The following is a 26,160-nucleotide window of genomic DNA, read 5'->3' as shown; positions in this document are numbered from 1 at the left end:
TATCAATTTAAAAAAAAACTATTCTTAACTATAAAAAGTACAAAATTCCAATGGCGGTCAATAATTTTCATTAAAATGAAGAAATATTTGCATTTTAGGCAACGCGTACAAAAATTTTATATCTTTTTCCTTAAAGTAAGCATATTTTATGAAGAACAGCCAATCATGATGTACAAAAAGTACTGAAATCATGTGACAGTTATTATATGTATCAAAATAAATCAATAACTACATTCTTATTCCACAAAAATAAAAGTTTAAGTATTTTAATTCTCATTATATCTGAATTCTGATTAGAAGACTTGTCTCTTGATGGTAAAAATAACTGATTTCAAATAAAATAGTATCATTTTTGATAAAAAGAAGAATAATTTTGGTTATTTTTAACAATGCAAATAAAAGTTCAGTATGATTTCTCTGCCATTCTTTTAATTTTATGAAAAAAAAACTATTCTAAACTATAAAAAGTACAAAAATCCAATGGCGGTCAATAATATTCAGTAAAATGAAGAAATATTTGCATTTTAGGCAACACGTACAAAAATTTATTATCTTTTTCCTTAAAGTAAAATTATTTTATGAAGAACAGCCAATCATTATCAAGTTTAAGTATTTTAATTCTCATTATATCTGAATTCTGATCAGAAGACTTGTCTCAAGGTGGTAAAAATAACTGATTTAAAACAAAATAGTATCATTTTTGATAAAAAGAAGAATAATTTTGATTATTTTAAACAATGGGAACAAAATTTTAGTAGGATTTTTCTGATATTCTTTTAATTTATGAGAAAAAACTATTCTTAAATATAAAAAGTACAAAAATACAATGGCGGTCAATAATTTTCAGTAAAATGAAGAAATATTTGCATTTTAAGCAACGCGTACAAAAATTTTATATCTTTTTCCTGAAAGTTAGATTATTCTATGAAGAACAGCCAATCATGATGTACAAAAAGTACTGAAATCATATGACAGTTAATAATTTGCATCAAAATAAATAAATAACTGCATTCTTATTCCACAAAAATAAAAGTTTAAGTATTTTAATTCTCACTATATCTCTATTCTGATTAGAAGACTTGTCTCTAGATGGTAAAAATAACTGATTTCAAATAAAATAGTATCATTTTTAATAAAAAGAAGAATAATTTTGGTTATTTTTAACAATGCGAATAAAATTTTAGTATGATTTCTCTGCCATTCTTTTAATTTTATGAAAAATAAACTATAGAAAATACAAAATTCCAATGGCGGTCAATAATTTTAAGTAAAATGAAGAAATCTTTGCATTTTAGGCAACGCGTACAAAAATTTTATATCTTTTTCCTTAAAGTAAGCATATTTTATGAAGAGCAGCCAATCATGATGTACAAAAAATACTGAAATCATGTGACGGTTATTATTTGTATAAAAATAAATCAATAACTGCATTCTTATTCCACAAAAATCAAAGTTTAAGTATTTTTATTCTCATTATATCTCAATTCTAATTAGAAGACTTGTCTCAAGATGGTAAAAATAACTGATTTCAAATAAAATAGTATCATTTTTGATAAAAAGAAGAATAATTTTGATTATTTTAAACAATGCGAACAAAATTTTAGTACGATTTTTCTGATATTCTATCAATTTAAAAAAAAACTATTCTTAACTATAAAAAGTACAAAATTCCAATGGCGGTCAATAATTTTCAGTAAAATGAAGAAATATTTGCATTTTAGGCAACGCGTACAAAAATTTTATATCTTTTTCCTTAAAGTAAGCATATTTTATGAAGAACAGCCAATCATGATGTACAAAAAGTACTGAAATCATGTGACAGTTATTATATGTATCAAAATAAATCAATAACTACATTCTTATTCCACAAAAATAAAAGTTTAAGTATTTTAATTCTCATTATATCTGAATTCTGATTAGAAGACTTGTCTCTTGATGGTAAAAATAACTGATTTCAAATAAAATAGTATCATTTTTGATAAAAAGAAGAATAATTTTGGTTATTTTTAACAATGCAAATAAAAGTTCAGTATGATTTCTCTGCCATTCTTTTAATTTTATGAAAAAAAAACTATTCTAAACTATAAAAAGTACAAAAATCCAATGGCGGTCAATAATATTCAGTAAAATGAAGAAATATTTGCATTTTAGGCAACACGTACAAAAATTTATTATCTTTTTCCTTAAAGTAAAATTATTTTATGAAGAACAGCCAATCATTATCAAGTTTAAGTATTTTAATTCTCATTATATCTGAATTCTGATCAGAAGACTTGTCTCAAGGTGGTAAAAATAACTGATTTAAAATAAAATAGTATCATTTTTGATAAAAAGAAGAATAATTTTGATTATTTTAAACAATGGGAACAAAATTTTAGTAGGATTTTTCTGATATTCTTTTAATTTATGAGAAAAAACTATTCTTAAATATAAAAAGTACAAAAATACAATGGCGGTCAATAATTTTCAGTAAAATGAAGAAATATTTGCATTTTAAGCAACGCGTACAAAAATTTTATATCTTTTTCCTGAAAGTTAGATTATTCTATGAAGAACAGCCAATCATGATGTACAAAAAGTACTGAAATCATATGACAGTTAATAATTTGCATCAAAATAAATAAATAACTGCATTCTTATTCCACAAAAATAAAAGTTTAAGTATTTTAATTCTCACTATATCTCTATTCTGATTAGAAGACTTGTCTCTAGATGGTAAAAATAACTGATTTCAAATAAAATAGTATCATTTTTAATAAAAAGAAGAATAATTTTGGTTATTTTTAACAATGCGAATAAAATTTTAGTATGATTTCTCTGCCATTCTTTTAATTTTATGAAAAATAAACTATAGAAAGTACAAAAATCCAATGGCGGTCAATAATTTTCAGTAAAATGAAGAAATATTTGCATTTTAGGGAACGCGTACAAAAATTTAATATCTTTTTCCTGAAAGTAAGATTATTTTATGAAGAACAGCCAATCATTATGTACAAAAAGTACTGAAATCTTATGACAGTTAATAATATGCATCAAAATAAATCAATAACTGCATTCTTATTCCACAAAATTAAAGTTTAAGTATTTTAATTCTCATTATATCTCAATTCTGATTAGAAGACTTGTCTCAAGATGGTAAAAATAACTGATTGCAAATAAAATAGTACAATGTTTGATAAAAAGAAGATTAATTTTGGTAATTCTAAACAATGGGAACAAACTTTTAATATCATTTCTTTGACATTCTTTTAATTTCATGAAAAAACAACCTATTCGAAACTATTAAAAGTTCAAAAATCCAATGGCGGTCAACAATAACCATTTTCGTAGAAATAAGTTCATGTTAACTGAGTCATATAATACAATTATGTATTATATTTGTCTCTGATGTTTATAATATTTAATACGAAAAAGTTAATCAACACAAACAATTTAACGCTCTAAGTATCTTATTCTGTTAAACTATTTTTACTTTTTTATTGCAACTAATTTTATTACAAATTATAACGTGTAAATTAAGGTGTCTTCGTAGAGGTCCGCGTTCATCGATTGTAAACACTGTGGAGTTCGGTTTACATAAGAATTTTAAATATATACGTATCCGTCTGATCCGTGCATAAATTTAATTTACTGACCGATCGGTGACAGTTGTCAGGGTAACTCTCACATAGGTTATTTGACTTATCTGACGGATCCTATGGGTCACCGATCACCGATCACTCATCGATCAGTCAAACATCCGTCACCGATCATTCACCGATCAGTCAAGTTCACGTCAAACAGTAACGCCTAAGGTTGCAAGTACTGTAGTAGACATTGGCGGACGCTACGTCTGTACCTATGATTACACTTAGGCTTTTGATTACAGTTGTAAAGCTTCCCTTGCTTCTTTTAAGAAGGGAATGATTGTGGTCTTCAACTTAATAATACATGAATTTAAGCGTGTATGGTATTTGTACATCTTCCGAGCAGCTACTTTTTTGTTGTCGATAAATTGAAAATTAACAAATCTCATTACACAGTAAACATTTTCGTCAAAGTCGAACTATTTCAGTACTCCTATTTCGCATTTCAAAACAAATATTTTTAAATTTATATTCGATGTAAAGATGTTCATACTTTATAATGTTGTATTTTTTTCCTATATCATTGATTTTAAACATGGACAGAAGTCTTTGCCCAATAATAAAAAAGATAGCTAAAAATTACCCGGCAGGCAAGCTAAGTGTTATGACGAATAAATAATTCAGAATTATCAAAACTTTGTATCCCCTCATTTTCTACTGTAAAATATGACGTCAAATATGGAAACTATATGCCCAAGCATAATATGAAATATTGTCAAAATGTCTCTTAATTGATCGTTCTTTCTTTTCAATAAGTCGTCTTGAAACTATTTTCTAATTTCTGTGACTTAGCCGACGGCAATTTGAATTATTTTAATGTGTCATGTAAAATATGAAAATTGTTGATTGTCTATTCTATCATACTCCTGACATCTATTTCATGTTGAATAAAATCCATCAGAATGATGTATGTACATACAACTTTATATATGTATTAAACAACCTGTTGATAATCTATTGCAAACAACATATGAGCTTTACTTTATTTTCGAATAACAGTTTATATTAAGCTTTGTGTCTACCAAACGTTTTGAAATTTAACGCTACATGAAAGCGTAATTTTTATTCTAATAGCAGTTGTCACAACTCTCTACACCTACTAATGACACCTACAGTTTACATGTAATACGAAGGGGTAGTCTCAAAATTAAAAATTGTTTAAGTATTACGTTTACTGTTACGCATGTATGTGTATTTTTAATTTTAGTTTCTTGTGTACAATTTGGAGTTTAGTATGGCGTTCTTTATTACTGAACTAGTATATATATTTGTTTAGTGATCAGCTGAAGGACGCATCCGGTGCGGGAATTTCTCTCTGCATTGAAGACCTGTTTGTGACCCTCTGCTGTTGTCTGTTCTATTGTCTGGTTGTTGTCTCTTTGGAACCTTCCCAATTTCCTTTCTCAATTTGATGTACCACTAGTAGCACGATTTCAGTCTGAAACGGTCATTTTGGTCTGATCGTATCTTAATTGACTGGATTTACCGCTAGAGGAAAACGTCAAGATTTGTCAGATCGTTAAGTCTCCATTCGGATCGATAGTCTCATTAGGTAAATTAGTCCCGTTAAGGCATGTCAAGATATTTAAGACTGTATCTTCTAGCGAGCTGTTTAGATCCGTTAAGACCGTGTCAGACCAAAAGAGACCATGGATACAAACTGACGTCAAGATGTTGTCAGACCGTGTCCAGTCGTGTTCAGATTTTAATAATTTGGACACAAAACGAGTGAAACTTTCCCATTATTTATCAGGGGTTGCTCCCCTTTCAAGAATAAAATAAAACTGTGAAAGAAGACGATTTTTTTAACTGAAAGTCTACCACGTCCCCTTAATCATGTTATTTAAATAAAACAAATATTCAATTTGAACTCTAACTTCTTCCTATTTAATTATTTAACACTGTTTTATAATTATATAAATAAAAAAAGTAGCTCAAAGTCATACTGCTGCACAAATCGCCGCGAATTGACTAAAAAAAATCAACAGATTGCCGAAATAATATTTGATTATTGAATATAAGCACCTGAACCTTTATATTTAATGGTTTACAAGTGATTGCAATACGTTTTATATGCAATTACAGACTGCCGTACGTGGTGAAGAATTTGTCATTCATTTTTACACCCTTATTTAATGATAACGGATGTGAACACTTAAAAACGTGATCTTAACATGTTAAATTAAATTTAAGATGTAACTATTTTTAAATATTGTAAATGAATGCATTATCATTTATCTTTTTATGTTACCTATATAAATTGCATTTGAGTAAATTTGAGGCAGGGAAAAAAATATATAGATATAACTCTGTCTTTTATCGTTTTCCGTTTATTGTCATGACATTGTCCGTTAACTTTATTTTTGCCAGACTCATGCGTTTGACTTTCCATCTTTATTTTTTAATGTGTCTATAATTCGAGAGCCTTTTGTAAAAAAAACTACATACCAGAAGCCTTCGTTAAAAAATAAAGTTTGAATATTATAGCAGAAAAAGGCTTATAAACTCATTCAAATTTATATTTGAAATAGGATAAATAATCAAGAAAATGTTTATAAATACACTGTACTTAAAGTACATTTAAAGACCAGGTTACATATATATTACATGCATACAGCATAATAAAGCTGGTTTAATTTGAATGACTACCCATTAGGGACATTTTTCGACGATAATTAATCAAATCTGACAAGTTTAATTAAAAACGGAAAATAATTCTTCGCCCGTAAACGATTTAACGTTACCGTACCCTCTTTATTTTTGTTGCATTCATGTCGCATGTGTGTCGGCAGTGTCAGCGCTTCTAAGAATAGCTAACTTATTTTACACAAAATCGTTGACATGGTAGAATGAAACTATAGTACAATATAAGCTGAGCTGGAAATTGCAATTGGTGAGTAGAAAATGAATATTTTAATACATGTCTATCAGAATAATCATTGATCATAATAATAATAATAATAATATCTTTATTTAGAGAGAGTAACTCATTTGGATTACACCAATTTTCAATAAGGCTCTCTTAATACAATAATAATTACATTACAAATAAACAATGCATCAATAATAATAAATTAAATAAAGATTATGTACAATTTAAAATACAATAAACAATTATGATATGGCATTACAGTAAAATTATGATGGTAATGTTAAAAGTACATAGATTTGTATTTATGTTTAAATTCGGATACTGTATTTGATTTTTTTATTGAATTAGGAAGAGCATTCCACACTTTTGGTCCATTGTACGAGAAACTAGACTTATACAACTCTGTATTTGATCATGGATCATCACCCAAGAGTTTGAAGGAAAAATGTTCACATTTGTTAAATTTGTGCATACAGGTATGAATCGACGTTCCAATACTCCACACTCTTAGATAGTAGCCTGTTCAAAGGCAAAGTAAGAATTTGGGCTTGTAAAAAAATTGTTCCTGTGATTGGACCCCCCCCCCCCTTTTTCATGTTTTTTGGAAGATCAATGGATGATTTAAAAAGTTACATATAAACTAGTATGGTTTAAACCCCCTTTTAAAAATGGCTGGATCCACCCCTGTTTATTGCCTAACATGCATTGACATGTGGGGTATTCACAATGGTATGGTTGTGCGGGATGGCCTATACAACAGTTACAAGACCTAAACCCCTGATCGAGTAATCCTACATATTGTATGTTAATGTATTGATAACTGTCACGTCCTAAATTTGCAAGAAATATTTGTCACTTTTTTTTATTAACCAATAACCAACCAATCTTCACATGTTACGATGTAGTCCCAGACAAGCTTGTCTGGCAAAACAGCCGTTTGGACGTCAGAGTAATCTCGGACTAGTTACGACGATGATATACCTATTTATATAGCCACTGGTGGGTGATGTACAATAATTATAATTTGTCACATATGTGTTATGAATACCTTCAACATGTTCAAGGCTTGGGTTTGTATATATGCAATAACCTCAAAATTGCCCGGGGCAAAAAAAAAAGTATATTGATATTGTGCCCTGACATGCCTGATTCCAAATGATGAGACGGCATTGCGTCCTTAACAACAATTTTCAACACTTTTCATCTTTTGTGATAAGAAATTTAAGATTTTACGGGTATGATTCATTATTTTGTTATAAATGATTTGTTATGCTCTAAATTTTGTAGAACTTAAATATATGTTATAACAAGAAAAAGAAATTATGTTGAAATTTTTATTTTTATCTTTTGTATATTATTCACTGTCATGACTGTCATGACTAAATAAAAATTAGATCCCACGCATACGCGGCATAGTTAAATAAGTGCCGGACACGTTATCATCAGTATGTTGATGGATTATAAAGAAGGAGAAGAAGAATCTTATAAATACTATTTGCTTTGTCACCATGTCACGTTGGTAGTAATATTCAACAAATTCTATTTTAAAATAAAAAAGTATTATAAATTGATCACAACAAGTATAGTGCTATAGCCTCTATTAGACAGTAACCCTTCAATGAAGTATACACCTAAGAAAACAATGATGTAGAAAGAGAGAACATTTTGTTTTAGAAATAGAACCTCAAAAAAGGGTTTTATTCTTCTTCTCATAAGGGACTTATCAATTAAATTGTATAAGTCATAAATTCATTTCTTTACATCATTAAACTTTGTTGTCAAGCAAATTATGATTGCTAGTTTTTCTTGTAGATAAATACAAGTTTATATATAATAAATACTTTGTTCTTAATGTATATTTTATTTGTAGATAAGATATCACATTGGTTTGAGCATGATTCCCAGCCAGATTATGAAGCGGCATATATCATGTATATCAATGTATATATAGGAAATATATAGTGTCACTAAGTTACTCTCATATGGTACCTCATTTGTACCTGTAGCTATAAATTGTGAAATTGTGGATTCATTCATAATTTTGTGTTACTTATTGGTTTGGAAATAACGTTGATAGAGCTAACAGCATTATGTCATGATGTACAGTTGATGGGATGATCTGATTGGACCAAAAGAGAATTGTGAATTGAACAAATAGCAAACTTACAATTCATAGAAAAAATGTAGGAAATACAATGTACTACATTACTTGGTGACAGAGCATACCTTTGATATATATATATATATATATATATATTTGAAATAAGTAATATTAACAATTTGAAATAAAGAGAATTTAAAGTTTTCTAGGAATATTAGTAGTGCATCATATCTTAATTCCATGATTATCTTGGATAGTTATATCATTAAGAATAGAAAATTGGAATAATGGAAATTTCTAGTTTCAGTGAATATCAATCATTGTCAATACTAAAAGTGCAGCATCATGATCATACATCATCTGATTCACCTTGGATAATTATTCATTTGAAATAAGAATTTGGATATAATAAGAGTTTCTATGCTGCCATTGCTATTGTTGGCTACATGTACCACCAGGGAGTGTTAAACCTCCTTTACTTTCCATGAGGGTCTGTCACGGTCCATCACTATTGGTTAGTGTCATATATATGCATGATGATGGAAGTTTTTACCAACCTAGACAAGCTTTACAGCCCTGGCATGGTTGTTGGTTAGAGTCGAATGACAGCTTGCTGTATAGTTATAATAGTCTGAATGTATCTACATGTATTTTAATAATCTTCTAAATTACTGTTCATTCTGAAACTGGCATTTTATAATAGTAGTCAAACATATTAAACAATACATGTACTTCAAAGTATCATTTTATTTTGTCTCGCCTTACACAAAAGTCATGAAAGTTGGTTGTATACAAGAAATGTGTATTACAGTCTTGGGGTGATGATGTAAGCTATTTTATAGAGCTTTACATTTTAAAAGCTAAAAGAGCTGGATGTTTCTTGTCTTGTATTCAGATGCTAGTAGCTAATTAATATGTTATGATGTTTCAGTTTGCCATTATATGTACATTGCACCTGACCCCATTTTCATGGTTCAATGACTGCATGTAAAATATACTGTTACTTAATCAATGAAATGCTCTTTTATACTGTATATTTTATATATGTAATTGGATACATTTTATTGTATATGAGTATCTTGAAAGATCTACTTGTCTATCAGGTTGGGTTGACCTGACCTTGACCTTCATGGATAATTTAAGTGATTAAGGTTATTTCAGTTTGATACAATGTTAACATGGTTAGGTTTGTTTCTCAGTTTATACTTCCTAATAAAATTGACACTGGAAATGGGGAATGTGCCAAAAAAGACAACAACCCAACTTCAGAGCAGACAATAGCCGAAGGTCATCAATGTTTCACATAAGCTATAAGCTACATTGTACATGTATAGGATCACTACTTTTGGCATAATTATGGAATAAATGTAAGTTGTACATGTTTGACATTTTTGAATGGCTTATTTCATCTGACAATGACACCATTTTCATGGTTTTTATGTTTAGTATTTTTCTCTGTTTCTATGGTTACTATAAACGTTTAACCATAAATTTGGGGGATGGAAGAACTCTGAAATTCAAAAATTCATGAAATTCATGAAATTATCTGTCATATATCTGTCTGGCATGGTTATTTTGACTGGACTTCATTTTAATGGATTATTGATAATGTAAAGTTTATGTGATACTTATAGACTAGTAAAATCTTCTTATTACAGAATTTCAATAAAAAGATCATGAATAAGGCCACATTTAAAAGAATGTCTGTTTCCCATCTCAGGGGGCTTATTTTTTACCTGGGTGTGGGGAGGGGAAACAAACAATTTTTATTTTGGCCTAAGGAGATATGGTGAGACGACTATCAACCATTTAAACCATGTAGACCAAGTGATTTACTTGTTAGTCACTATATAATTGGTCACTGCACACCCTTCAACAATGACCAAAAACTAAAACTTTATAGTGTACACTATTCTGATAAGAGAACACATTTATGAAAATAAGAATATCTTTCTTTGTCATACACTATGTTTATAACATGTATTTAGATGACATTTCATCAATTCAAATCATTGTCGAAACATTGTAAATAAAGTATCACAAGCTCTAGTGAGCATCAAAAATTGATATTATAATACATTATACACAAGCAAATAACATGCAAACAAAACACACATACAGTACTACCTGTGACATTATCTTATTCATGGTGGCCATAAAAATTATGTCCACCATGGTGGCCCTATATGTCCATCATTATACCCCCTGTCGCTTAATTAATACACAAGGTATTAATCAAAAACTAGTCAAGGATAAAGGGAAATCGTGGCTGCATTGAAGTGTTAAAATTATATAACTTACAGTTCATGTGTCTCAGGTAAAATATACATGTATGTGTTTGTGAAATTTAATTACTGTGATTATGACAAGAAAATTCAAAAATAAAATGAAATAATATAACTAGTTGAATAAAAAGCTGATTTTTTTTTTATTTGACCCATGACTATTTGTCTTAACATTATACCTTTTTAATCAATTTAAGTTATTTTTTACATGTACTTTATGGTAAGTGAAGAATAAATGAATATCATCTTCTAATATAATGCAAACTTTCCCAATGCCTGCCTTTTTCTATTGAAAAGTTGTTTCTCAAATTAATTTTCTTAAATCAAAATGATTTATACTTAAATCATAGTACATGTAGATAGACTTATCTGCATTCAATACTGTTTTACAAATGTTAAAGATTGTCTTTAGAACTTATTCTAAATAAAATTTTGCCAATTCCTTATTTCTCTATTGAATAAATATATTCAAAATATTCATTAATTCAACAAAATTTGATAATATTTGTATTGTCATATAAACATATGGTATTTAGTTTGTGACAAAAAAAAACAAACAAACAAAAAAACAATTATATTTATAATGCAAAGAATTAACAATTCTATAAGAAATTAAAACACATGGATTTTTTTTAGGTTTCTTCCCTCAGTTCTAAGAATGACTATTTTATAAGGGAGCCAATATTTTCAACATACATGACATATTCATGTAATAAAGGTTTAGCATTTCTTTCACTTTTTGTTCTTGGGTAAGAGACAATATTATGAGAAGGTAAACAATTTTCAAATAGATTATCTCAAGTTGTTTTGTTAATTTTACAATTAAGAAAGGAGTGGTCTTCATTGTCCAGCAAGTTGCACAGTTTACATATTCTATCTTTTCTAGGAATTTTATATTGTCCACTATTTTCTATTTCTAAATTATGACCACTAACTCTCTATGTGACACATTTTAGTATACAGTTTTTACCAAAGTTTTTATTCTTAAATCTATTTTCAAAAATGTTCTTATATTTTTCTTCAAATTGATTTTTCATTTTTTCTTAAAGTCTTAATTAATTCAAGTCCCTGAAATTGTTAACTTTATCTAAAAGGCCTGGGTTTAGGGAAATATTTGCAAATGTATACCAAGAATATGTATCATACCAGTCCAGCACTTCCAACAATATAAATGTACACAGAAAAAAATGATTTAATTAATAGACCATAAAAGTGTAACCATCTATATAAGTGTCTTTTGTCAAATTTTGGCTTTTAACTGACAGATATTAGTCAAACTGAAGATGTCATATTTAGTAAGTTCCAATTGTTTCAAAAGGCAAAGCAAGACAGTTTTTTTCTATAAATATTTTTTTGGAAAATAAGTCTCTTCAACATGTCCATTATGTTAACTCCTGATTTCAGATTAAAAAAAAAAAGATACATTTGTAGGCAAAAATAGTATAATGATATTTGTAGTTTTCCTGAATAATAATAGATGTTATAAAAATGTATTATAAGAGGATTGATATTGTCTGATCATTTTATTTTGTTAAGAAACAGGCTTGTTAAAATTACTTCCTTCATGGTTTCTTTCAAAACATCACTTGCTTGATTATTAGTTTTTATTAAAGATAATTCATTAAATAATGCAAATAAACAATTAAATACAATGAACATCATGTACATTAATTTTTTTTTTTTTACTTTTTAAAAAAATTAGTTAAAGTCTGTTGTCTTTCAAATGCTAGTCAATAACTTTATCTTTGACATTTTTGTCTTTTTGCTTCTCAAGATTCTTACTAAAGAAGACATTAAAAGAAAAAGAAACAAAATCATACAAAAACGAATAAAAACAAATAAAAAAATTAATTTGAATAAATTCAAAAGGCAGAAAAATCAAAAATAATATTAATTAACAAAGACTAAAACAATGTCTTATTCTACATTTTCAAAAAAAGGTGAAATGTCAATTTTGAAAGAAACCTATTCCTAAGTTACCTGTACAGGTAAATTTTAAAGAAACATACAAGTTGAAAACTTCAACCCTGATTGATTACAACAGGTAACATTATTAGATAAAACATCAACCTATGTTTTATGACCTCAATAAATGGCCAACATCTCAAGATTGAATACCCCAATAAATGGCCACCATTGGATGTTGACCATGCAAGAGGGTGTACATAATTAAGAGAATGTCACAGGCTGTACTGTACATACATGCCATGACAGCAGGATATAAACACCCAAACTACATACATGACATAAGCAAAGACATGATACTGTTCATGATCCAGATACAAATATAAAATCATAGCAAGCTATTTCTAGTATAAAAGCATAAAAAGCCAAGCCAGGCTAAGCTCAAATCACAAAGCACTTATGGCATGCATTACATTGGCAGGAGCTAACTATTCCAGGTCTATATTAGATTGAAAATTAAGTTAGAGAATTGCCTGTCGTATGTGATTTGGCAGCTCATTACATAATCAACAATACAACCAAGTACCCTCACGGAGTAAGGTTTAGATTTCTGACATCATAATTTAATTTAACGAGTTGCTTTTTCTGTATGTTCATTGTCAAATTTGGTATTGTCATTTTTGTATTACAAGAGAAATAAAACAACGATGTTAAATCTTGAGTTTATTACACATAATTATAAACTCTCTCACCCTGCAGCAGTTTTTGTCGGTAATATATTTACCAATAATAAACCATTAGTATTTCTCTAGAGTTATTGCATGCCATTTTTCGAATAAAAAAAATTCTACCCATTAAAGAAAGTTTAGATTTAGCATGTACTACTAATATATTTTTTTTTAAATCGAATAATTCCAGGTGTAAGGCAGGCATGGCAGGTAACATTGAAATTAAAACCGGTCGATGGAGTTTGATGAAAGCATGGAATACTATTCTTTCTGTACCATATTTCTGGGGAGAACGTCTTTTTAGTATATCATTACAAATCAAAGCATGAATAATATTTTATGTTTTTTTATATTTCTAATAGGATAATGTGGCTTCTTTTATTCTCGATAGTAAACCTTCCTTCAAGCCTGTTGGCACAAGGTATGTTTGTCTAATTTATTGTATGGGCTATTGTTTCCACAAAACAATAAAAACACAAGCACCAGACATATGTACAATATTTTCGATATTAACGGTAGTATTTTAATATAGTTTATAACTTGTCTTTTTGGTTCATTCAATCATATTGATTTTAATTATACATGGTATAAGAATTTTCTAACTGTAATATATGGTTCATTTTAATAGAAATCCCATCAAAATGCAATAAAGTTCATGTTTTATAAAGTTACCATACTAAAAGTATTCTTCCAATTGATAAATCCCTTTTAAATCTGAATAATGCAATTTCTAATATTATGCACGTATGTAATGTAAAATGATGCTTCCATACACTATATGTTGTAGACAAAAACATTGGCAACAGTGTGCGATCAAACGGTGTATCAGTTCTTTCAACAGAATGTTCTGTATTGAATGTCTTTACCTATTACAATTTTGACACGTTCGATAATTAATTAGCAACATACTATTTATTTACGATACTGATAAAATATGAAAAAGCATGTTATCATTTTAAGGAAATTCATATGTCTAACATAAGTAGCTTCAACCGATAATAAAATGCATTCTGCAGTGTGCTATTCTCCTTTCCCTAACTATATAGATGTCTATTCTAACATTTTTCAAATGCATAATAGAATTGTTTTATTTTTCTTTCCATTGTTTGTGATAGATAATAACAAATATCGTATAAGGAAAGGGAACATTCTATTATTCGTTTTCCAAAACAAATATCTGTACCTTATTAGCTGGAACAATGAAAGGAGTGGGTCCGGTAAGGGCCGATTTTGGCCTCAAATTTCAGGTTCATATAACGAATGTTTTTGGACACTTTTTAAACACTTAAGTGTCTATTTCAATTGATTTGATTAGTTTTTCTGAAAGATTTTAACTGATTAAGCCATTGAAAACGCTCCGATTCAAGCTTAAATGTGGAAAATCTCTCAAATATGCCAAAAAAACGTCACTTTTCAGATGTTTTTTGTCAAAAATGAAAGTGGCCGCATCCGTGTTCATCCTCAACCTTTATATATGTTATGTATTATTATCAAATACAACTAACATTTCAATATTATGAATGAACACGAATGCGGCCACTTTCATTTTAGACGGAAACCGTCTAAAATTTAACTAAAATGCTAAAATTGTGAAGATTTCAGTATTTTAGCATGACTTAATGATGCTAGTACCCGATATATGAACATTGTATTGCCAAAAACAGCCTATTCTTTTGTAGTACAAGCATTCTGCTTTCCAATAAATAGCTAAAAGATTACAATTTCATAATTTTGTAAAACTGCTATATTTTGGGGCCAAAAAGGGGTCCTACTGAACCTACTCCTTTAATTCCAGACATGAACTCTATATTTTAGATAACATACGCTTAGTTTGTGGAGTTAGATTAGAAGTTTTGCATCACGGTCAATGGGGAACCGTATGCGATGATTATTTTGACGACAGAGGCGCAGTGGTAGCCTGTCGACAACTTGGGTTCAAGTAATTATCATTCTACTTTGAAATATTTTTAGCTGAAAAACACAGATACCACAGTAATGGAGACATCTAAAAACAGACAAAGCAAAAACATAAAAGTTACTTTTCCGACATTTGAAATGGAAAGACCAAAAAGACTATAACTTATTATAATACATACGAATATTCATTGCAAAGAATCAAAAATTTAACCCTGCTACAACATGCATCATCCACAACCTAATTTACGATAAATTCCGTAAATATAACTTTTTTTCAAAAATTAGATGGACTCGTTACATTTAACGATGTTCAGTTTAAAAACTTTTTTTATACAAGGAAACAAACAGATATAACATATGATGATCAACCTCTTGAACATTGTTGTTTATCAAATATTTTTTTTATCAGAAACCTAAATTACTATTAAGAGACTCAGTAAACATTGATCGTATACACATTTAGATTAACATTTGCATTCATTCGTGTTTTCTTAGGGGTGGTATTTTCATAGGCAATTCAGTCGGGGACGTCAACGGTAAAATTTGGTTGGATGATCAAAAATGTAAAGGGTCAGAAGGGAAGCTGGCGGAATGTCGAAGAAAATATTGGGGAAGTCACAATTGTCACCATTCTGAATCACAGGCCAAAAAGAAATGCATTTGTGCTATTTTTACCAAAAAGAAAACTGTAATATAATTAACTATCATAAACATATCTCACTCGAAAGCTGAGTAAAAAAGCACATCATCACGAATATTGAAAAATATATTACAGGTGATATGTTTGTAAATGCCAGATGATGTTAGATGTGCGCGGCATACCTTACTCTTTTAAGGTTAATAGCCTTTACAATAGTGGAATCTATAACGGAGGGCTGTCAATTGAGAAGGCCTGCTTACCGATTCAGACAATATGATCTTACTGTAGTATTTTGGTTGGTTCTTCTTGCGTATACTTTCGTTTTGTTTGTAATATTGAGTAAACTTGTTTTTACCTTCGTCCTTTTCATTCTTTTAGCAAGGCTATCAATTTCTTTATAAATCATTAGTCTAATCTGTGTTAACTGTCACTTCAGTTGTATTGTGTTTGTCAAATATTGTAACAGTTGCATTTTTTCTTATTGACTTGCGATCATTTGTTTAGACTTTTCTATATCACGTTTCTAATTCCTATGTTTAATTTAGATTTGCATTCAAATGGCATTTCGTCAAAACATGTTCAGTTACTCTGTTCAAACTCTAGTATAAGCTACATCAATTCGATATACAATGTATGGCCCCAGAATACAGTTAAAACAATTGCTTTTTTTCCCAAAAAGTTTTTTTCAGTGAAGTGTTCTACTATTTGAACACATGAACAGTCTATCGGCTCTAACTCAAAAGATAAATTATCTGATACCTTGATTCTCAAACTAAACAAAATCACTACATTACCTGAAAATTCTAGCCAAAAATTATTTCGCATGTTATGTTTAAGAAATATTTCATGGGGGCTTGAATATAACGTGATTTTGCCACAGGTTGGCCCTTTATTACAAATATTTTACCCTGAGCGATAGCGAGGAATCAAGCCCCCATGAATTATATCGATTCTAAGAGGACAAATACCGCAATAATTTTGGATCGAAGCGCTCTAGGTGATGGCATTAATTGCCGTTCCCGTTAATAAACACATTATCAAATTGACATAAAATAACGGAGCAAACTGAGATGCTTAAACTACTTACAATAACATATTCAGATAAGTTTGGATGAATCTAAATGATTATTGTACTTATATGTCTCATATGTGTAAAAAAAACCCGGCTAATATTACACAATTTATCATCATTTGTTTTACGTTACCTTTTTTAGATGATTTTCGGTTTCACAAGCGTGTATTTTCCGTTAAATGCTACTATTCTGACGTCATTGTGGGAGTACAATCGAAACAGCCCTATCAATATATTCATATTTTTAAACGGTGGTGTACTCAAAGGTTTGAAGGACGTCATGTTAGAATATTAAATCATTAAACATGTTGTTTTCAATTCTTAATGTTATCCCCCTACTACAAATTAATTGCAAGACACAAATTTTGAAGGTGTATGAAACAACTGCAAGTTTAAGACTGTCCACAAAAGGGACTCTACTTGTTGACAACACACATCAAAGGACGTGTCCCCAAACCATAAACGAATAGTTATATTGTGTTCGGACAGTTTCTTTATATTATCATTCGCAGTATATTGAAAAGGACGTGTCAGCCGTTTGCTCTGAAAATTATGACACTATTCTTGTTCGAGATAGGAAAATTTATATTTTTGACAGACCAGTTATTTGCAAACACAATTTCCTTGTAGAGCATTAACTGTTTTAAAAGACTCCAGTTAAATCATCGATTATAACGTTTCAATCTTCTCTCAAGTTTTTTGCCATTATAGACATAAGTTGTTGATAAAAGAGTATAGAAAATATTCAGATAACGATGCACACTTACATTGTAATAACAGTCCGATAAAATTTTAATATAACAAAGAAAAACCAGAAGAGGCCAAATGACTCGGAATTAAACATCTATTGGTTACGATATAGTCTTCAACAAATAGCAAAGTCTATTACGCGTAATCAGCTATGAAAAGTCCCGAAATGTTGCAGGGTTAAATTGCTAGCAGGATCATAACCCTACCTGTTTTATGAGCAAATCCTAATGTGCAATACGTCTACTGCTAAAGTGAATGAACATGAAAATATTCATTAATCAAAATATACGGAGTGTCTGCCAAATCTATAATCTTGGTAGATATTATGCTTACATGTTATCCAAAGTATGTTAAAGCCACGGTTGTAATCGTGCAAAAATACCTCTGGTTTTTTTCAAACAGCAACAGGGTTTTCTTTGGCTTATTTTCGTTTTTTTGCAACCCCTTTCACCAAAACCATATTTTTCAGTCGCTTTCTGTTTTTTTACAGATAAAATTTCCTTTCTGCAAAGATTTTTAATTTCTATTATCAACTTTACCGACTATTTTCCATCTAATATCTAGTATAACCTGTATTAAATCTCAGTAAAGTAAACTTATCCTACATCTCTATTTATACTTTATTTTAGTTACACATTTAAATATTCATGTTATGATAATAATATAAAAAAGATATGGTATGATTGCCAATGTGACAAGAGACAAAAATGACACAGCAATTAACAACTATAATCCACCGTACGGGCTTCAACCATGAGCAAAACCCATACAACATAGTCTGCTATAAAAGGCCCCGAAATCACAATGTAAAACAATTCAAACGACAAAACTAACGGCCTTATTTATATAAAAAAAAAATGAACGAAAAACAAATATATAACACAAAAACAAACGAAAACCACTGAATTACAGTGAAATGAGTTGGAACAGGCACATACATACATAATGTGAAGGAGTTAAACATGTTAGCGGGATCCCAAACCTCCCCTAACCTGGGACAATGGTATAACAGTACAACATAAGATGAACTATAAAAATCAGTCGAAAAAGGCTTAACTCATCAGATGGACAAAAATACAAGTGGACGTGGACGGGTACTTCTACATCCCCAGACTAGGAACAGGACTGACAGTACTCGCAGTTAACTGACAGCTAGTTGAAATCCACAAAGAACACATAAAAAATTCATATATCTAAGACTAAGGTATCAATACAAACACATCCAACTTCCAATGGATTTAATGTTAAGACGTCATAAACAGTCAGAGAAAAACATGACCCTGTGCAATACCAAGATACAGGTATCGACAGATTGTAGGTCCAATAATGTGTATATGTAAATAACATACTAGTAATATTTAGTTTGCTTTTAATTTACTGATAACAAAATCACTATTTATACCAATAAAAACAGTATTCAATGATCGTATTATAGTGTTGAATTGGTAACCTTTTAGAATAAGTTTATGTAAAGGAGCGAAAAGTTTACCAGTATCATTTCTAAATTTCCGGGGACGGTTAACAACATTTCCGTCAAAATTAAGATATGCTTTCCCGTTTGAAATAAGTTTTTCTAAAGGTACAACCTAACTTCAAAACCAAATCGTTATATTTATGGAAACATTTAGTAAAGGTTTGAAGTAATTTGGGGTAACGATATCTCTGGTTTAATAATTTACCAGTAATACATAGATTACGTTCGTTAAAATCAAAAACGTCACAACAGACAAGAGCAATTTTATTTCAGCTAACATGTATATATTCTGTGCAAATATATTACAAAGGTAATAATAACATTTGCGCATCAGGTCATTTTCAGTACTTTGTCTATTTTGTGGATAAGTCTTAAGAAAACCCAAGATGTTTTAAATGTTAACGATCTTTTGTTTGTTTGTATTTTTTTTAGACATCGGTCTCTTCTGGTTCATTGTTTAACATAAAACTACTTCCAAACAATGAAGAGATATTTATAAACTCGTAAAACAACTAAAATGACAAATGAAATATGACAACCACAGAAACATACCTCAGCACCATTTATTTATTTATTCACTAACGATAAAGTTGTACATTTCTACAATCCTGATAATTCAATTTTTGTTAAAAGCAAAATAATTCAAATGAGAGTTTTGACTGATTAAATTGTTTAAAGTAAACAAAAAAACAGACACAAATAATGTGAACTAGTTCTGGCTAATTAGGGCATGTAGAGGGAGACAGGTCAAGCAACAGATATAATACCAAGTCGAAGAACAACTGTTATAATATCTCTAGTAATACGGTACTTATATCTTGTCTATGTTGGTTTGTTCTATTTGCAAGTATTTCACGTTGCTTGGAAATATTTTTTTTATTCAAAGTGTTGGCATTTATTTAAATCCAATAGCATTAGAGCTTCCATTTATAAACGTGAGAGAAAGATGCCACACATGTGGTTCATAAGAAAACAGGGGCACAATCTAGCTTCTCCCTTAACCATACGTTCGGGTTTAAAGGTGGTTAGTAATCAAGCATATTGATAATTTTTATTTTGTTAATCTGCCAACGGACATTACCACATAACGATACAGTTAGGTTAGCTAAATTATTGATTTATACCCGTATATAAAGATATGCACTGTTTGCAAAAGAAATATCACTAGATACAATTCTAATTTCCGAATCTTTCCACTTCTATACAGAAAAATACAACATTATGTAATACTTGCAAATTGCTTTCAAAATAAACGTACCAAAAGCGTTAAATGTTAAGATAGTTCTAATGTTTTCATAAGTAGGGGTTTTCTTTCGTCCACCTAAAGATTAAAGTGCAATTTTCAAGCATTTGTGTTTGCTTTTTGATGTATTTATTCTAATGATTTGTTGTCTAACTGATCTCTGCATTGACATCTACATTTTGATCTTTCAGTTAATGATTATTAAAAATAATGTGTTTTTGTGATTGTTCGTGTTCTTTTAAATATGTTGTTATTCAAGTTCAAAATAATTTGGAAAATGAAGTATTACAAGAACCAAATTTAAATCCTTTATCAAATTGTTTGATTCGTGTCATTCTATTGACAAACATGAATCTTGGGAGAACAAATTCATATTCCTATTAATTAGCTCATCGACTATGGCTATATATTATGTCCTTTTTAGTTATATTTGATTTTCAAAGTTTGAATTCCGTATTTCTATATGTTGTTCTCCAAACTCACTGCAGAGAAATACATATGATGTTTATTATAGTATTAATGAATGGGTGTTTTTATAATGGCCCTGTTATATGTCCAAGGTCTGTAATAATGGTCAAAGAAGTCTGTAATGGCCCGAGGCAACTCCGAGGGCTATTACAGACATCCGAGGCCATTATTACTGACCGAGGACATATAACAGGGCCATTATAAAAACACCCATTTCTTAATACATTTATTAACCAACTCATTTATTAACCAACTGCACAAAAGTGTATGTGTTGCTGCTAACTTGATGTACTGTCTTCCTCTTTTAATGACAGTTTAGTTTGAACAAAATAATTTGTACTTCACCATTATAAAGCTTTAAATATACCAAATATCCAAGATATTAAGTTGAAAGAGATATGTGTTAAAAAACAGGATGAACAGTGATCCCTTTATATGGTTCTTTAATGTTGGTTGCTGGTTACTAAATGAAATAAAATACAAAAAGGTATTATACTCTTTACAACTTAGTTTTATTAACTTTATTAAAAACCCTAACAGGGCTTAATACAGACAAAGTTGAAACTGGGCATTAATACAGGGCCATTACAGAAAAACAGGGCCATTACAGAAAAAACAGGGCCATTACAGAAAAACAGGGCCATTACAGAAAAAACAGGGCCAATACAGAAAAACAGGGCCATTACAGAAATAAACAGGGCCATTACAGAAAAACAGGGTCATTACAGAAAATATGTAATTTTTAATAAACAGTCCCTTTTGGCTATAATGCACTTAGTTGGTTAATAAATATTCGTATTGTCGTTTTTATTTAAATAAATCAAAGATATAGAAGGATGATGTATAAGTGCGAATTAGACAACTCGTCATCCAAGCTTAAGTCACAATTTAAAAAAGTAAACCAGTATTGCATGTATATGTCAAGGTACGGTCTTCAACACGGAACAGTGGCCAAAACAAATTACTAATATAAAACTATTCAAACGGAATAACCAATGTTCTGATATAGTTATAAAACAAAACGAGAAACGAAAATCACTTATGGACCTTATCTACTGAACATCCGATTCCTAACTCAGGACAGGATAAAACAATTACATCAGTTTAAAACGTTTTAATGGAACCAAACCTTCACCCTTATCTGAAACAACAGTGTAACATCACAACATAGGAATACACACAATACAATATCAATTAAAATTGCTTAGCTCAATCAAATGACGTAGTAAAACAAATGAACATACACTGAACGAATTAATTTGATCCATGATACAATATTTGTACACAGTAAATAAAAAAGATATGGTTTTTAAATATTATATATACCAAGGGAGTTACGAAGTATAAATATACCAAGCATCGGACATACAACAGTATGTAAAATATATAAATAGCATCACACATATATAGCATGTTTTTTGCTACGATCTATTAACGTATCGTTTGTGTTCTTTTTGTTTGATTAGGAAAAATGCTTTAATATCTTAGAATGGGTTTCATTTTGCGACCCAGATTTGTTTCAGTTTTATCGATTTATGACTATTGGTCATCGGCATACTACTATAGCCTCTATCTTCCCAACACCATTTACGATTGTTTTACTTTCAACTTAGACAGATTTGTTTTTACAACATTACACGATGCTGTTTCATAGATTATATTGGATGCCCTGTCTTATGCGTTCTAATAAAAGTGAAGGACACATGTACATTATTGTCAAAATATATGTAAACTTCATACTAAACATACTTACAAAATGCATCATATCAAAGTATAATGTGGATGTAATTGTGCTATTTGTTCAATTACAGATGGTGTATGGGGATATTGGTTGAATTGGTCGGTATGTTCGTCAAGTTGTGGCGGAGGAATACAAGAGCGACAACGACACTGTGACAGCCCACCACCATATTTGGCTGGAAGTTACTGCTCTGGATTGCCTATATAAAGTCGTTCCTGTAATAAAATGTGTTGTCCAAGTATGTTTATAATCCTGGTACTTTTGATAACTATTTTCATTGAATTATACGTATATGTATGCATACTATTTTACCATAAAGACGAGAACACAAAGATATTTAAATGTTATAATATGTTTAAGGTATAATCATTTCAAGTGTGTTTCTTGCTAATAAGGTAAAATGAGCAGAATAAAAAGATTATCAATTACCAGTTTATAATATCTATATTTTTTAAGATATTTTTGAATAAATTTCAAACCCTTAGTGTATCTTAGTAATAGAAAAAACTAACAGTGTCCATATGGTCATAAGGGAATAACTCTCAACCGAATTATAACATATGTGTGCTTCTTTTTGAGTTAACGTTGTATACCAATTGTCATCAATTGTTAAAAACATCAATCATGTAAACTTTGATGTCTTTCTATGTGTGAAATATCATCATTTCTTATTTTCACTGACAATTTTGATTAAGATATGTTTGCGCTTATTTTACAATCAGTTTCAAATCTAGTATTATATCAACCATGTAAGCAAGCACTAATCATTTTGGGCGGAATAACACCTAAATGGCACAACATGATGAAACTGTTTTTGAATTCAATGATAATGACCTGTATGCAATTGGGATTTGTACCTTGACAATTGGCAAAAGTTACGAAACGGCCATACAAGACTCGCATGTAAAAACAAAAAAAACAACCCAAAAAACACGAAAGCACTTAACAATGCTTAAGCAGTTCAGAAAAAAGAAACACATTTAAAGACTGAGCACCCCGTACTAAATGATGAAGGGAAGTGTATTTACCTCAGACAGTGCTACATAGTTAGGGTTTAAGTATCCCTATGTATAAAAGATAACCCTATAATAACAACATGATAATAATCAAAATAAACAATATGATTTACATATTGTCGATTTTATTTTGAAGATAAATTAACATAGAACAATTATTTTGTATTTGTTTTTGGACGCTGACACGGCTTTCTCACATCTTATATCTGAAGGTACCTGGTCTGAATGGAGTACCTGTCCAGTTAGTTGTGGTGGTGGTATTCAACACAGATTAAAAGATTACCACATTCAATCATCATTTTGGGATTCAACCAATTGTGATGCGTCTAGGGATAGTCGGTTGTGTAATAATAAATGCTGTCCCGGTACGTAATACTTTTATTCCAAAATAAAATTATGTATATAAGTACACACAACCTACCTTAAACAATTGTATTGAGAAACATCTGAAGCCAGGTTAAGTGTGTTACATTTTTGTAGTTAAAGGTTTATATAAACTTGTAAATCTATTTTCATCTTTACAAATGGTATATTAATAATTCATGCAATTTCTATAATACGGGAGATGAGTTTTGTTTTCTATGAACATTACGATGTATTTGTATAATTTATAGTTATGATTGTCTCATATATGATGATAGTAAATAAAGATTGTACATTGTGAACTTTTATTTGTAGTATTTATATTGTAACCTATTATCTACTAACACTGTGCTATGTTTGCTTTTCTCACAAAGCTTCAAGCCTAAGTGCATGTTCTAAATACAGTGCATACAACCTACACTTATTATTTGTACTTGATTATTGGAGACATTTTTGAAGAAAAATTCGAAATTATCGAATATAATACACCTACATGTATTTATCCTCTAACGATTTAAAAATCAAAATGTAGTTTTAAAGTGCAATTTACCAATTCATATAGCAATTGAACAACAAAATTTTTATCTGTATGTAGTTTTTTTCAACAATTTTTTTTTCACGGTATTAATCCGTTGACACAGTCTTTTAAAATATAAAAATCACCAGTAAAGCACTTTTAATCAATTACAGACAACAATAACGTAATTCATAAATTAATGTCCAAAACATAGTATAACAAAATATAGTTTTCGTATTAACTTTCATTTTATCAACACAGTCATACAAATTTATTGAAAACCATTACCAAAACATTAATTTGTAACTATCTATTTTGTTTGCTACAGTAACTATATTTACAGAGTACATGCAGCAAACGTAGGTGTGGTATCTGTTTACTTAACGTTAACATTTTGTTTAAAACGAAATTAAAACATATGTCAGTCTGTACAATTTTGTATACCATAATAATACCCGTCTGAATTTATAAACTGTTTACCTTTGAATTATTCGTTACTACCGTGTTAATAGATAGTTAATGATAGAAGAGTATTTATTTGTTAAATTGTAAATTTGATTGCGTATTTAAGATAACACTTTCTGTTGAGTTTTTTTATCTTCATCGCAAAAAAATATTTAATTGATTATGAATTATTATTCTGTTCTCTATTTGCGTAGATAATTTGTTGCGTTTAGGAGATAGTTCCGAGATCAGATATCGTCAGAAGAATACCCAAAGTAAATAGGCGGGGGTTAATCATGTTAAAACAGACTGGTAGTTTACGATTTTGGCTTATAAATGTTGAAAATAGGCCACAAAGCTTTATATTTTTTACCTATGAAAAGAATCGTATATATCAGCTTTATATTCTATCATTCAAATGCTTTAATGAAACGTCATTGTAAAAGTGGTACAAATTTAGCCGTAAAAGAAGTTCCTTAAGGGAATTGATTGTCTATAATTACATACATGCAACCTTTACACATCTCATTGAAATCGTTTTGTTTTGTGCTTTTAACAAAATATCCTCAACATGTATTCTAGGAGAAACTATTCTGATCGACATTGCACTGGGTTTATGATCACCACAATACGATGTGTGTGGGTTTTAACTCAACAGAAAACTTATCTAAATCAATTTAAATATTAGAATAAAGATGTACGAATAACTTCTTAGTAAATAAGATATACATATTGTATGGTTATATTGTTTATAAAGCGAAAACTCTAGAAATAGCCCTTTTAAGTTTGAAAAACTATTGATACGGGATTTGATGTAGATTGCTTTTTAATCACATCTTTTATTTTTCAACAGATTAAACCAGAGTCATTTGGGTCATTGTATTGGTGCGTCAATAGATGATGAAATTCATATGAATCAAATTAAAATTGAGAATGGAAATGGGGAATGTGTCAAAGAGACAACAACCCGACCAAATTAAAAACAACAGCAGAGGGTC

General features: G+C 29.6%; 1 long non-coding RNA gene across 1 annotated transcript; it reads left to right on the top strand.

Moving 5' to 3' along the window:
* The first annotated feature begins 6,292 nt into the window (after positions 1 to 6,292).
* LOC139497336 (uncharacterized) lies at positions 6,293 to 9,337 on the top strand. The gene is made up of 2 exons (XR_011657748.1): positions 6,293 to 6,519; positions 8,369 to 9,337. It is a non-coding gene; the product is annotated as an uncharacterized lncRNA (long non-coding RNA).
* The last annotated feature ends 16,823 nt before the right edge of the window (positions 9,338 to 26,160 follow it).

Source organism: Mytilus edulis, chromosome 12 (genome assembly GCF_963676685.1).
Source record: "Mytilus edulis chromosome 12, xbMytEdul2.2, whole genome shotgun sequence".
Taxonomy (NCBI): Eukaryota; Metazoa; Mollusca; class Bivalvia; order Mytilida; family Mytilidae; genus Mytilus; species Mytilus edulis.
Note: the sequence above shows the minus strand (reverse complement) of the source record. Positions and strands in the feature narration are given on the sequence as shown.